Raw genomic sequence first — 13526 nt, 5'->3', positions numbered from 1 at the left:
AACAAAATCTCTTAGAAATTTACAATTTACAAAGACTGAATCAGGAACAGATAGAAAATCTAAATAGGCCAATTACTAGTAAGAAGATTGAATCAGTAATCAAAAATCTCCCAATGAAGAAAAGTCCAGGACCAGATGGTTTCACAGGTGAACTTTACCAGACATTTTTTTTGCCCCCAAGGTTTTAATATTTGACACAGAGATAGCACAAGTAGGCAGACCAGCAGGCAAAGGGAGAGAGAGAAATGGTCTCTCCACTAAGCAGGGAGCCCAATGTGGGGCTCAATCCCAGGACCGTGGGATCATGACCTGAGCCAAAGGAAGCTGCTTAACCAACTGAGCCACTCAGGTGCCCCTGAACTTTACCAGACATTTAAAGAAGAATTAAGAACAATCTTTCTCAAGCTTTCAAAAATTAAAGAGGAGGAAAAACTCCCACTCATTTCACAAAGCCAGCATTATCTTGATGCTAAAACCAGAAAAGGACACCACTAAAAAAGAAAATTACTGGCCAATATAGATGCAGAAACTCTGAATCAAAGACTGGCAAACCAAAGTTAACAGCACATTAAAAGGATTGTTTATCATGATCAAGAGGGATTTATCGCTGGGATGCAAGGATGGTTTAACATACACAAATCAATCAATGTGATTCATCACATTAATAGAATGAAAGAAAAAATCTTATGATAATCTCAATAGATGCAGAAAAAAAGCATTTTACAAAATTTAACATCCATTCATGATAAAAACTCTTAACAAACTAGGCACACAAGAAACATATCTCAATATAATAAAGGCCTTATGACAAGCCCACAGGTAACATCATATTCAACAGTGAAAGTTTGAAAGCTTTCTCTCTAAGATCAGGCACAAGATAAGGATGTCCACTCTCATCACTCCCATTCAACATGATACCAGAACTCCTAGCTAGAGCTATCAGGCAAGAAAAAGAAACAAAATGTACAGAATTGGAAAAGAAGATGGAAGTTGTCTCTATTTTCAGATGATAAGATTTTATATATAAAAAATTTTAAAGACTCAACCAAAAAACTTAGATCACTCAATGAATGCAGTATAGTTGCAGTACATAAAATTAACATACAAAAATCAGTATTGTTTTTATAACACTTACAATGAATTTTTTGGAAAAGAAAGAAATGGATCCTACTTAAAATAGCATCAAAAACAATAAAATACTTGGGAATAAATTTAACTAAGGAAGTAAAAGATCTTTACCTGAAAACTCAAAATTAGATTAAAGACTTAAATATAAAAGTGAAAGAAATAACACTGCTAAAATGTAAATACTACCAAAAGCTATCTGTAGATTCAATGCAATCCCTATTAAGTTTCCAATGGCATTTTTTACAGAAATATAAAAGCACTCCTAAATTGTATATGGAGCCACAAAAGACCCTGAATAGCCAAAGAAATCCTGAGAAAGAAGTACAAAGCATGAGGCATGATCAGACTTCCTCATCTCAAGCTATACTATAGAGCTATAGTCGTCAATACAGTATAGTATAGGCATAAAATCAGACATAGATACCAATGAAAAAGAATGGAAAGCCCAGAAATAAATCCAAGCATATAAGGTCAATTAACAGTTGACAAAGGAACCAAGAGTACTCAATGGAGAAAAAAAGTCTTTTCCATAAATGGTGCTAGGGTCATCGGATATTCACATGTAAAGAATGAAACTGGACCCATATCACACACTATTCACAAAAATCAACTCAAAATTAGATTAAAGACTTAAATATAAAACCTGAAACCATGAAACACCTAGAATAAACCATAGGAATAAAGCTCGTTAGCATGGGTATTGGTAATGACTGTTTAGATATGACACCCAAAGCACAAGCAACAAAATACATAATAAATGAGTGGGACTACCTCAAACTAAAAAGTTACTGCACAGCAACAAAAACCTATTGAATGGAAAAAAATATTTGCAAACCATACATCTGATAAGAGATTAATATCCAAAATATATAAAGAACTCACACAATTCAATAGCAAAACCAAAAATAAATAACCCAATTAAAAATGGGCAAAGGACCTGAACAGACATTTCTTCAAATAAAATATATGAAAGGTGGACAAAAGGTACATGAAAAGGTACTGATCATCAATAGTCATTAGGTAAATTAAAATAACAATAAAAGATTTTCACCTATACCTGTTAAAATGATCATCATCTAAAAGAAGAAATAACAAATGCTGGCATGTGCATTGCTGGGACCATAAATTGGTAAACCACTATGGAAAACTATGGAGGATCCCAAAAAATTAAAACGAGGACTATCATGATCAAGCAATTCCACTTCTTGAACTATATCCAAAGTAAATGAAAACACTAACTCAAAAAGATATCTGCACCGCCATGTCCATAGCAGCATTATCTATAATGGACAAGACATGGTAATACCATAAAAGTCCATCAATGGATAAATGAATAAAGAAGTCTATAGACATACATATACATATAACATGCATGTATGCATACACTTACATACAGTGGATTATTATTCAACCTTTAAAAAAAAAAACAAGGAAATCCTATCATTTGCAACAACATGGATGGGCACTGAAGAAAAGAAGACAGTATGCTAAGTGAAATAAGTCAGATAGAGAAAGATAAATGCTGTATGACCTCACTTATATGTGGAATCTGGAAAAAAAAAAAAAAAAACTTAGAAATAGAGATCAGATGTGTGCTTGCCAAAGGGGAAATTGGAAGAAGGTGGCCTAAAGATACAAACATCCAGTTATATGACAAGTAAGTACTAGGGATATAATGTACTATAGCTAACATATATATGATATATAGGAAAGTTGCTGATATTTAAATCATGGGGTGATGTATGAAATTGTTGAATCACTATATTGTACACCTATAATGAATAAATCACTATATGTTCAAAATAAAATCAGAAGAAAGCAAAAATACCATTTCATTGAGTCATCCATCTGGTTTTTGAATCCTCACTGCAAAAAAATATCAAGTAGACATTTTTGTCAGAAACATAAGTGGAAGATGCAAAGAATCCTAGGGCCTATCTTCTTTTGGGAATGGGGTGGTACTAGGTGATCATAAAAATTAAGTCAATGAATAAGCAAAGCAATCTGGAAGTGGGTAAGAAGAGGTTTGGGTTTATTTATATACATATAGATACATCAACAGAGGTAAGAAAGACTCATACTGAGCCATTGAGTTTTAAAGTCTAGTTAATGGCAAACTATGGGTGCAACGTGCTCTTGAAGCAAATATATCCTACTCTATATTGTAGTGTTAATGAAACAATTCACACAATTAACTAAATAGACAACAACGATAAACTAAACATTTTTAATTCAAATATTGTTACATGAATATTATCATGTTATCATAGTTTAAAAAGAAAGGCAGCAATTAATCATGAAGCAGTGTTTCTGGAACTTTCCTGAGCGTTCCTAATCTCTATGTGTAAGTATGCAAAATAGTTTTGCCATTCTGTCAATTGCTGAATACCATTTGTTAAATTACTACTCCTCAGTCAGCTGGTAAGTGCACACATTTTAGTTTATGAATACCAAAATTTTATAAGTCTTAATTCAGATACCTTCTGTGGCTAACAAAACCAAAATCCAATGGAATTGTTCCCTCTGAGAAGATGCCATATAAAGGACAGACTTGAGTTTTGGATCTAGTTTTGACCCATCAAGAAAACCTTTGTGGACCAGCAGTGGGCCACGGTACAATTTAATCACCAATGTAAAGACTAATTATTCCCTAGTGATCTTAAATTTAAAACTCAGAACTCTCCCAAGATGAAAGGACATGCTGTCTTCCATTTACTTCTTTCTTTTCACAAGTCTTAGTTAGCTGTCACTGCCTCACGCTGAACAAAACTACTCTAAAAACCTCTTCCACATGGCAGCCTTTTAATTAAAGACGGTGGTTTAGTCCCTGAGTCTTCTCTCCTCTGAGCATGGCTTAGGATCCCATCACATCCTGGTCACCCTCCACTGAATACAAACCTCATGCTACTTTGAATAGCTGAAAAAGAGAAGCTAGGGGAGGAAATACTTGGCAGAGAAAATGACATAACCAAAGATTCAAAGAGAAGAAAAACACCTAGTAAGTCCAGAGCAGAGTCCAGCCAAGGGTGAGAGAGGCGGTGAGGAGCCTGGCCTGCCAGGAGTGGAAGGTCACTGAGAGCAGTTAGAGGAGATGGTGCTGGCAAGCTAGCCTGGAGCCAGACTGTGTATTGCCTGGCCGAAGAGTTTGGACTTTACTGTGTGTTTGGGGAAAGGCCAGGAAAGCTTTTGAGCACAGGAATAAAATGTTCGAAGTAGTATTTTAAGAACATTAAATCTGACAGCAGCATAAGGCTAGCCAAGAGACAAGACGTTTAGTTGGAAGACAACAAAGTATTAGTGATTACAGACTTGGGCTCTGGAGTCCAACTGCCTGATATGGAATTGCTGCTCTGGCGCGTTCTGTGTGAAGGCAGTAGGCAAGTTACTCGACCACCAAGCCTGTTTCCACATCTATAAACTAGGCACAGAAATATCATTACCTACTGCAGACATTGGTTGTAAAGATTAAAGGAGTTAATATGTGGAAAGCACTAGATATGCAGTACATAGTAAGTACTTAAAAATGTGAGCTTTAATTATAATCATACTTATTATCATTACTAGGCAACACTAAGTGTAACATAAGATCTTGAACTGGAGTTATAGTAAAGGGAATGGAAAGGAGAGGATTTTTTATGTGAGATTTGTTGAAAATGAAATTGCTCACCCTCCTCCATAACCTTCTTTGGTCTTGCCTCTCGTTGCTGGTCAAAGACATGGGTTTGGGTCCAAGTTTATGTGACAGCATAATGAAAAAAAAACAAAAACAAAAACCTTATTTTGTAGATAGGGAATGAATTCAATTCAATTTCTATCAATAAGTCCAAACAGCCTCATTAATTTCAGACATGTTAGAGAAAGGATAGGCTGTATCCCTAAACTCTTGTCTCATATACTAACACCATGATCCCTTACACACTTCTGCTCAGCTATTCTCAGATTCTAAAGTCTCTCCTGAGTGAGGGAGAAAAATACTGAATTTATAAATCCAAATTTAATATTTGTCCTGGTACTCTTTTGTTTAAAATGTAAGAGGTCCAAGTTCTAAACTTACTTTAGAACTCAGAAGAGTTCTAAAACCTCACCATCAGAGGGAGGTAAGATGGTAGAGAGGTAGGATAACCCTAAGCCTGTCTCCTCACTCAAACACAGCCAGCAAATATCAAATCATTCTGAACACCCAAGAAATCAATTGGAAGTCTTAGAGAAAAAAGCTATACCTCTACAAACCAGAAAAGTGACCCATGGAAGGTAGGAACTGTGGAAAGCTGATCCAAGGGAGAAAACTGTAGTGGGTGCTCCCTGGAGGAGAAAGCCCTGACTGAAGAGAGAATTTAAGAGAAGAAGAGAAAGAGAAAAGGCATGGCATGGGGTGGGGAGGGGGGGGGACTATTGCTCAAAACCATTGATGGGAAAAGGAGAGGACTACACTATGACCAGTTTTCTATAAATAGCGGAGTGCATATTCTAAGGTATCAGAAGTTTGTGACACAGGTTGTGCCTGGGGAACTGGGCGGTGCTCTGGTGGGAAAGCAGAGCTGAGCCAGAGCAGTGGGCAGCCTGAGAGTCCCCAGGGTAACAGGAGAAGAAGCAGTTCACCTGCTTGGAGTGCATTTGGAAGAGGAGGTATGGCCCCTCCTTGGGCACAAAACCATGTGGGTGCCATCAAGCTGTCCCTCCCCCAGTGTGGAATAAGGACACTAGCTGAGGGCTAAAAAACCTGGTCCCAACTGTGTGTTACAATTCACCATAAACTCTGAACTGCTGCAGGGTTCCACCACTGCCTTCTGCTACTAATCAGCACCAGCTACAATGCAGGGAAACCCTCCCCCAGAGGATCAGTACCTATAGATGCTGCAAGTGTGGGGTTTTGAAACACAGCCATCCTGAGATTAAAACACAGGACTGCTGCACCGTTTGGCAGGTGGACAGCTCTGACACAGGGTAAAGGTGGGAATCTGACAGAAAACAGGGACACAGGAGGAACCATTATTTGCACGTCTGTGAGTGCTCACTAAAGAAGAGTGGCATGCATTTCCCATTCCGGAGATGAGAAAACAAGCAAAGTCATTTTCTCCCCACACCCACCAGCTTGATCCACCTCAGTGAGCTAAACAGCACCACCAAGTGGAGAATAGAGCCACCACAGCAAACCCACCCCATTCCCCACCCAGCAGGCACATCTCCACTAGGGCAATTCCACCTGAGAATCAGAGCAGCAGGTACTTTTCCAGGAAGACCAGCACAAACCCCTCACCCACACCAAGTCCACTAATTATAGAATGCTGCAAAACTTCAGCTCTAGGGGAAACAGGATCTAGCATTATACTTTGGTAGGGGGAGGGGTTCTTTGATTGTTGTTTGTTTCTGTTTGGGTTTATTTTTGTTTTTGTTTTTGTCTGGTTTTGTTTGTTTGGGGGTTTTTTTTTGGTCTTTTTCTTTTTTTTTTTTTTTTTTTTTTGGAAATACAGCCACTTCATTTCTTTATATTATTTTATATATTTTTTAAAATTTTTTATTTTTCCTTTTCTTTCTACATTCTTTATAACAAACTTCTCGTAACAAGCAGACCAAAACACACCTAGGATCTAGCTTTCCTTATGTATTTTATTTTATCTTATTTAATTTTTTTAATTTTTTTTTATTTTTAAAGTTTTAAATTATTTTCCCCCCTCCAAAATGACTCACCCCAAAAGAAGGAAGTAAATATGGCCAGAGTTAATCAATGCAGATATAAGTAAGGTGTCTGAACAAGAATCTAAAACAATTATAAAGATACTAGCTGGGCTTGAAAAAAGCACAAGACCCTAGCGGGGCACCTGGGTGGCTCAGTCAGTTAAGTGTCTGCCTTTGGCTCAGGTCATGATCCCAGGGTCCTGAGACTGATCCCCACACAAGGCTCCCTGCTCAGTGGGGAGCCTGATTCTCTCTTTCCCTCTCCCTTTCCTGCTCCCTCTGCTTGTTCTCTCTCTCTCTCTCTCTCTCTCTCTCTCTCTCTCTGTGTCAAATAAATAAAATCTTAAAAAAAAAAAAAAAAAACCCACTAGGAATCCCTTACTGCAGAGATAAAAGAACTAAAATCTAGTCAGGCCAAAACTAAAAATAGTTTAACTGAGATGCAAACCCAAATGGAGACCATAAAAATGAGGAGGGATGATTCAGAGGATCAACCAGTGATATAGAAGATAAAATTATGGAAAATAATGAAGTTGAAAGAAGAGTGAAACTAAGGTCATGGATCATGAAGGAAGACTTCGGGAACTCAGTGTCTTATTAAAACAGAATAATATTAGTATCATAGGACTCCCAGAAGAAGAGAGAAAGTGGGACAGAAGGTTTATTCAAGTAAATTATAGCTGAGAAATTCCCTCATCTGGGGGAAGAACACAGGTATCAAAAACCAAGCAGCACAGAGAATTCCCATTAAATTCAACGAAATCTAACTATCACCAAGGCATATCATAGTCAAATTCACAAAATAGACAAGGAAAGAATCCTGAAAGCAGCAAGGGGAAAAATGTCCTTAACCTACAAGAGAAAACAGATCAGATTCACAGCCGATCTGTCCACAGAAACTTGGCAGGCCAGAAGAAAGTGGAAGAATACATTCAAAGTGCTAAATGGGGTGGGAGGTCAGGGTACCAGGTGGTGGGTATTATAGAGGGCATGGATTACATGGAGCACTGGGTGTGGTACAAAAATAATGGATACTGTTATGCTGAAAACAAATTTTAAAAAAAAACTTTAAAAAATCATCAAACAAACAAAAACAAAAAAATCCAAAGTGCTAAATGGGAAAAATATGCAGCCAAGAATTCCTTATCCAGGAGGCTGTCTTTCAGAATAGAAGAAGAGATAAAGTTCCCCAGACAAAAACTAAAGTAGTTCATGACCACTAAACCAGCCTTACAAGAAATATTAAGGGGATTCTCTGAGTGGAGAAAAAAAACACCAAAAGCAACAGAAACCAGAAAGGACCAGAAAACATCACCAGAAACACCAACTCTACAGATAACACAATGAACTAGATTCATATCTTTCAATAATCTCTCAATGTAAATGGACTAAATGCTCCAATCAAAATACATAGGGTATCAGAATGGATTAAATAAATAATATCCAACTATATGTTGCCACAAGGGATTCATTTTAGACCTAAAGACAGATTGAAAGTGAGGGGATGAAGAACCATCTACGATGCAAGTGGATGTCAAAAGAAAGCTAGAGTAGCGATACTTATATCAGATAAAATAAATTTTAAAACAAAGACTGTAACAAGAGATGAAGGGCATTATATCATAACTGAGGGGTCTATCCATCAAGAAGATCTAACAGATCTTGGGGAACATTCAAATATATAAATCCAATTAATAATAAATATAAAGAAACTCATTGTTAATAATATAAAAATAGTGAGGGACTTTAACACCTCACTTATAGCAATGGACAGATCATCTAAGCAGAAAATCAACAAGAAAACAATGGCATTGAAAGTCACACTGGACCAGATAGACTTAACATTTCATCCTAAAGCACCAAAGTACACATCGTTTTTTGAGTGCACATGGAAGATGTACCAGAACAGATCATGTACTGAGTCACAAATCAGGTCTCAACAAGTACAAAAATATTGAGATCATACCATGCATTTTTTTTAGACCACAACACTATGAAACTCAGAGTCTATCACAAGAAGAAATTTGGAAAGTCCTCAAATACATGGAGGTTAAAGAGCATCCTACTACAGAATAGATGGGTTAATCAGAAAATTAAAGAAAAATTTAAAAATACATGGAGGCAAATGAAAATAAAAACACTACAATCCAAAACTGCAAAGGCAGTCCTAAGAGGGAAGTATACTGCAACACAGGCCTACCTCAGGAAGCAAGTGAAGTCTCAAATACACAACCTAACCTTAACATCTAAAGGAGTTAAAAACAGCAAATGAAGCCTAAGGCCAGCAGAAGAAGGGAAACAATAAAGATTAAAGCAGAAATAAATAGTATAGAAACAGACAAAAATCAATAGAACAAAACGACAAAATTAATAACTGGTTCTTCACAAGAATTAATAAAACTGACAAACCCCTAACCACTCTTTTGAAAAAGAAAAGAGAAAGGACCCAAATAGATAAAATCATGAATGAAAGAGGAGAGATTGCAAACAATTATAAGAGAATAGTATGAAAAATTATATGCCCACAAACTGGGCAATCTGGGAAAATTGGGCAAATTCCTAGAAACTTACAAACTACAAAAACTGAAACAAGATGAAATAGAAAAGCTAAACAACCTGTAACTACCAAAGAAATTGAATCAGTAATCAAAAACCTTCCAACAACTGAAAGCCCTGAGCCAGATGACTTCCCAGGTAAATTCTACCAGACATTTAAAAAAGAATTAATACCTATTATTCTGAAACTGTTCCAAAAAATAAGAATGGGAGGAAAACTTCCAGCATTCCCTTGATCCCAAAACCAGACAAAGATGCCAATAATAAGAAGAATTATAGGCCAATATCCCTGATGAATATGGACACAAAAATTCTCAATAAAATACTAGCAAATCAAATTCAACAGTGCATTAAAAGGATTATTTACCACAAGTGGGATTTATTCCTGGGCTGCAGGGGTGGTTCAATATTTGCAAATCAATCAACATGATAAATCACATTAATGAAAGAAAGGATAAGAATCATATGATCCTGTCAATAGATGCAGAAAAAGCATTTGACAAAACACAGCATCCATTCTTGATAAAAATCTTCAACAAAGTAAGGATGGATGGAACACATCTCAATATCATAAAGGCCATATAGGAAAGATCCACATCTAATTTCATCCTCAATGGAGAAAAACTGATAGCCTTTCCCCTACAGTCAAGAACAATCCAGTCTCAGTACTGTTATTTAACAAAGAACTAGAAGTCTTAACCTCAGCAATCAGACAACAAAAAGAAATAAAAGTCATCCAAACTGGCAAGGCAGAAGTCGAACTTTCACTATTTGCAGATGTCACGATGCTCTATGCAGAAAAACCAAAAGATCCCACCAAAAAATTGCTAGAACTAATACATGAATTCAGCAAAGTTGTAGGATATAAAATCGATATGCAAAAATATGTTGCATTTCTATACACCAATAATGAAGAGCAAAAAAAGAAATCAAGGAATCTATCCCATTTATAACTGCACAAAAACCAGTAAGATACCTAAGAATAAACCTAACTAAAGAGATAAAAGGTCTGTACTCCGAAAACTAAAGAACATTTATGAAAAAAAAAAAATGAAGAAGATGCAAAGAAATGGAAAAGCATTCCATGCTCATGGATTAGAAGAAGAAACATAATTAAAATGTCTATACTACCCAAGAAAACCTACACATTTAATGCCTATCAAAAATAACACCAGTGGGACGCCTGGGTGGCTCAATTGGTTAAGCAGCTGCCTTCGGCTCAGGTCATGATCCCAGCATCCTGGGATCGAGTCCCATATTGGGCTCCTTGCTCCGCAGGGAGCCTGCTTCTCCGTCTGACTCTGCCTTCCACTCTGTCTGCCTGTGCTCGCTCTCACTCGCTCTCTCTGACAAATAAATAAAATCTTTAAAAAAAAAATAATAACACCAGCATTTTTCACAGAGCTAGAACAAACAATCCTAAAATTTGTACGGCTCCACAAAAGACCTTGAATAGCCAAATCAACCCTGAGAAAGAAAAACAAAACTGGATACATCACAATTCCAGATTTCAAGCTGTATTACAAACCTGTAGTCATCAAGACAGTGTGGCATTGGCACAGAAACAGACACACTGATCAATGAAACAGAATAAAGGACACAGAATTGGATCCATAACTATATGGTTTATCTCTCTTTGACAAAGCAGAAAAGAATATCCAATGGGGAAAAAAAAAGACAGTCTCTTCAACAAATGGTGTTGGGAAAACTGGAAAGCAACATGCAAAAGAATGAAATTGGACCACTTTCTTACACCATACACAAAACTAAATTTAAAATGGATGAAAGACCTAAATGTGAGACAGGAAACCATCAAAATCCTGGAGGAGAACACATGCAGTAACCTCTTCAACACTGGTCATAGCAGCTTCTTACTAGACATATCACTGGAAGCAAGTGAAACAAAAGCAAAAATGAACTATTGGGACTTAATCAACATAAGAAGCTTCTGCACAGAACAGAAAATAATCAACAAAACTAAAAGGCAGCCTAAAGAATGGGAGAAGATATTTGCAAATGACATATCACATAAAGGATTAGTATCCAAAATCTATAAAGAGCTTATCGAATTCAATACCCAAAAAACAATCCAGTTAAGAAATGGGCAAAAGACATGAACTGACACTTGTCCAAAGGAGACATCCAGATGGCTAACGGACACATGAAAAGATGCTCAACATCATTCATGATCAGGAAAATACAAATCAAAACCATGATGAGATACCACCTCACACCTGTCAGAATGGTTAAAATTAACAAGAAAGGAAGTAACAGGTGTTGGCAAGGATGCAGAGAAAGGGGAACCCTCTTACACTGTTGGTGGGAATGCAAACTGTGGTGCAGCCACTCTGAAGAACAGTATAGAGGTTCCTCAAAAAATTAAAAATAGAACTACCCTGTGATCCACCAATTGTATTACTAGGTATTTACCCACAGGATACAAAAATACAGATTCAAAGGGGTACATGCACCCTGACATTTATAGTACCATTATCAACAATAGCCATGAAAGCCTATATGTCCATCAACAGATGGAGAAAGATGGTTATATACATACAATGGAATATTACTCAGCCATCAAAAGGAATGAGGTCATGCCATTTGCAACATGGATGGAGCTAGAGTGTATTATGCTAAGTGAAATAAGTCAGTCAAAGACAGACTAATACCATACGATTTCACTCATACGTGGAACTTAAGAAAGAAAACAGATGAACATATGAGGGGAGTGAGTTGAGAGGGAAATAAACCTTAAGAGACTCTTAATGATAGAAAACAAACTTGCAGCATTGCTGGAGGGGAGGTGGTTGGGGGGTATTAAGGAGGGCACTTGTGATGAGCACTGGTGTCATATGTAAGTGATGAATCACTGAATTCTACTCCAGAAATGAATAATGCACTGTATATTAAGTAAAATTTAAATAAATTTAAAATAAATAAATAAATAAAACCTCCCCATCGTTCACTAGCTACATAATTTAATTTTCAGCTTAACCTGTGGGATTAGGGTTTAAATTATTTAAACTAACTTATTAACATACTACATATAGTTCCCCATGAAACAAAAGTATTACCTATAAAAACTTTCACATTGACTTGTGTTTCCTTTTTATCCACGTCCTCATTTCTTTTACCATTAGTTGTTAAGTTTATGCAGCCTAAAGATTAAAATTCCTGAAAAATTAACTATATCTAACTTCTGCAATGCCAAACCTTTACTATCCTTCACACCCAAGAACCAAAACAGCATTAGAGGAAAAGAAGTAGAATTGGTATTTATTAGTTGGCAATATTATATAGTTGGAGAAATTCCAGGAGAAAAGTAACCACTGGGCTTAGCATTTAGAAACACCAGTTGGAAAAGAATTTGCCTCACAGGAATTCCAGGGGAAAAAGGAAGAGGTTGTGTGTTGACTTAGGAAAAGCATCTAAAAAGAATACCAGTTCTCTTAATGTGTAGGGGAATTTAAAAATATTTACGTCTCTTATGTTTTAGTATTATGCATTATCCATATATTGCACATATTTTATACTAGTGGCTGACATCTTAACAAAAAAAAAAAATCTGACCTACTATTCTGACTTGAAAATGCTGAGAAAGAATTGTTCCCACCAAATTAACCCTATATATTCTTCCACTTCTCTACATTTATACTCATATTTCAGATTCATATGTTAACTTGGTCCCCATACAATACCCACTCTACTCTGCACCCTGTTCAGACACTTTTTTTTTTAAGATTTTATTTATTTATTTGACAGACAGAGATCACAAGTAGGCAGTGAGGCAGGCAGAGAGAGAGAGGGAAGCAGGCTCCCTACTGAGCAGAGCCCGATGCGGGGCTTGATCCCAGGACCCTGAGATCGTGACCTGAGCCGAAGGCAGATGCTTTAACCCACTGAGCCACCCAGGTGCCCCTGTTCAGACACTTTTTATGTTTATATATATACATGCCAATCCATATGTTCATCATACACCATGGACTTCATGGTGAGTCAGCACAAGGAGGGCACAAAGTAATAAACAGACAGTTTTTGTCAGTAAAGGAAGCCAATGTAAGACTAGCAACTACCTCCCCCACTTTTCTTTCTTGCCATCTTGCAGGTCAAGCCTTTATCAGTAACTAACAATAGGGCTTCCACAAATAAGGATCTGGAAGCTCAGA

The 13526-nt window shown here is 36.8% G+C and overlaps 1 long non-coding RNA gene across 3 annotated transcripts in view; it reads right to left on the bottom strand.

Moving 5' to 3' along the window:
* Window positions 1-13526, bottom strand: part of LOC131836239 (uncharacterized) — a 115339-nt gene that overhangs the window by 30417 nt on the left and 71396 nt on the right. The window contains exons 2-3 of one of the 3 annotated variants that reach the window (XR_009355550.1): window positions 4796-4832; window positions 2957-2994 (exon numbers count right to left, since the gene is read on the bottom strand). The exons of 1 other annotated variant lie outside the window; for it this stretch is intronic. This is a non-coding gene — a long non-coding RNA (uncharacterized LOC131836239). The remainder of the gene's footprint in view (window positions 1-2956; window positions 2995-4795; window positions 4833-13526) is intronic. One more of the 3 variants, XR_009355548.1, reaches the window with a different exon arrangement.

This window comes from Mustela lutreola, chromosome 7, assembly GCF_030435805.1.
Source record: "Mustela lutreola isolate mMusLut2 chromosome 7, mMusLut2.pri, whole genome shotgun sequence".
In the NCBI taxonomy this organism is placed as follows: domain Eukaryota; kingdom Metazoa; phylum Chordata; class Mammalia; order Carnivora; family Mustelidae; genus Mustela; species Mustela lutreola.
The sequence above is the reverse complement of the archived record's forward strand: the minus strand, read 5'-3'. Positions and strand labels throughout refer to the sequence as shown.